This window comes from Schistocerca americana, unplaced genomic scaffold, assembly GCF_021461395.2.
Source record: "Schistocerca americana isolate TAMUIC-IGC-003095 unplaced genomic scaffold, iqSchAmer2.1 HiC_scaffold_661, whole genome shotgun sequence".
Classification (NCBI taxonomy): Eukaryota; Metazoa; Arthropoda; class Insecta; order Orthoptera; family Acrididae; genus Schistocerca; species Schistocerca americana.
This window is the reverse complement of record NW_025726414.1, coordinates 45001-47500: the sequence shown is the minus strand read 5'-3', so window position 1 is coordinate 47500 and position 2500 is coordinate 45001. Positions and strand designations below refer to the sequence as shown.

At 63.5% G+C, this 2500-nt stretch overlaps 1 pseudogene; it reads right to left on the bottom strand.

Annotated features, from left to right (window-relative positions):
- Positions 1-2500, bottom strand: part of LOC124588887 — an 8231-nt pseudogene that overhangs the window by 3703 nt on the left and 2028 nt on the right.

Here is a 2500-nt window from a genome sequence, read left to right as displayed (position 1 = left end):
CAACATCCCATCCCGGGGGATGAATGCCCGCTGACGTTCGTCCACAGCACATGCACGCATCAGGCGTGACGCGAGAACCTTGTGAAAGGTCCGCGCCAACACCGAGCAGACCGTAATGGGGCGAAAGTCAGCGGGGGATGTTGGTGCAGCCGTTTTGGGGAGAAGTGACGTCCGGGCGCGAAGCAGACGCTCGGGGAGGGCGCGGGCCAGGAGGAAGAGGTTCAAGAGTTTCACCAGGACATCATGCGGCAGGCGCCGCAGCTCCGCTGGAGTCAGGCCGTCCGGCCCGGCCGCCGATCCCCTGGGCGGCAAGGCAGCAGCGACCTCCTCACGTGTGACCGGCCCCCATAGGCACTCAGGAGCGACAGGCTCCGAGTGCGGGAGAAGGCGGTCACGGATGAAGCCAGCGGTGGAGATCGGCTTCTTCGTGAAGAGGTCCGCCCAGAAGTCCAGCAGACCGGGGATGTCGGGTGGCGGCTGCAGCAGGGTGCCGTCCAGCAAGCCGCGCACGCAACGTGCACGCGACCTACGGAAGGCGTCCTGTGTCCGCGCGAACTCCCAGCGGCGCCGCTTGCGCTTCTGCAGCGGCGGGGCGGCAGGCGGCCGCTTGGATGATTGGCGCGGCCGCTGTGTCCTGGTGATCAACCTCTCCCCCCTGGACCCGACCGACGCAAGGGCATCCGGGAGCATGCCCAGGATGACATCAGGCGGCGTGCCCCGCCCCAGACCAATGACTCGATCCAGGGCAGAGAAACGCTGGGCAGAAGCAGGCAGCCCCGCCAGATGCTCCCAGATGGCGGCGTCAGTCGGCCCCTCCGGCGGCGGCCCGGTGGTGTCGGCCGCGAAGTCCTCGGCTGCGTCGACGGGCGGCGCAGCGGCCTCGCCCGCGTCAGGCAGCGAGCTCGCTGCTCCCCGGCGGGACGCCGGCTCTTCCCCCCGACCGATCTCAAGCGCCTCCATGAATTGGCGGACAAGCTGCTTGTGGGCAGCTTGCCGCCGTCGGCACTTGATTGCCTCAAGCGTTCGGTCGGGGAACATTCTAATAAGCTCTTGATTAACGAAGAAGAACCGGGCGTCCCTCTCAAGGAACAGTTCGGCCTCTGCCTTGGCGAGCGACAGGACTTCTTCCTCCGTCCACCTCGCGCGATGCCTCTCCGTCACGATCTCAGCGTTGGCGGCCGCAAGGTGTTGGCGGCGGCGATGGACCCCGAGACCGTTCTTCGTGGTAAAAGTGCGGTGGCACTCACTGCAAGCAAAGGGAGCTACACAAACTATCGCATTTTCGTTACGGCCGGTTGGCCGGATAGGTGCTGGGGTAGCTGGGGTGGCACCTTCAGCGGAAGGGCCACCATCTCTTGTTTCTTGTCGGCTGCCCCCAACTATAAAGGGATAATGCGAGGGGGGGCTGGTAACCCCCCCAAGCCCCTGGTGCGGTCTTCCACTCTGCGAACATCAGCGGGCCCACGAGAAGGGGAGAAGACCGCAGGAGAGGAGAGGCTAAGAGGGCTAGGCCCATGTATTGCGCATCACTCTCCCTGTAACTATAACCCAAGGAAGGCACCTCGCAGCAGCAGCACGACTACATCAAGACCGCACTTCGAAAAGCCAAGTCCGGATGCAGCCACACCGCCGCCACTTGGCCACCTTAAGAGAGTCATAGTTACTCCCGCCGTTTACCCGCGCTTGCTTGAATTTCTTCACGTTGACATTCAGAGCACTGGGCAGAAATCACATTGCGTCAACACCCGCTAGGGCCATCGCAATGCTTTGTTTTAATTAGACAGTCGGATTCCCCCAGTCCGTGCCAGTTCTGAGTTGATCGTTGAATGGCGGCCGAAGAGAATCCGCGCACCCGCGCGCCCCCGGAGGAGCACGCTAAGGCGGACGCGGCCTCGCAGCAAGGAAGATCCGTGGGAGGCCAAGGCACGGGACCGAGCTCGGATCCTGCACGCAGGTTGAAGCACCGGGGCGCGAACGCCGCGCAGGCGCGCGCATCCTGCACCGCCGGCCAGCACGAGGCCAACCAACGGCGAGAGCAGACCACGCCCGCGCTAAACGCCCGCACTTACCGGCACCCCTACGGCACTCACCTCGCCCAGGCCCGGCACGTTAGCGCTGACCCACTTCCCGACCAAGCCCGACACGCCCCGATCCTCAGAGCCAATCCTTATCCCGAAGTTACGGATCCAATTTGCCGACTTCCCTTACCTACATTATTCTATCGACTAGAGGCTCTTCACCTTGGAGACCTGCTGCGGATATGGGTACGAACCGGCGCGACACCTCCACGTGGCCCTCTCCCGGATTTTCAAGGTCCGAGGGGAAGATCGGGACACCGCCGCAACTGCGGTGCTCTTCGCGTTCCAAACCCTATCTCCCTGCTAGAGGATTCCAGGGAACTCGAACGCTCATGCAGAAAAGAAAACTCTTCCCCGATCTCCCGACGGCGTCTCCGGGTCCTTTTGGGTTACCCCGACGAGCATCTCTAAAAGAGGGGCCC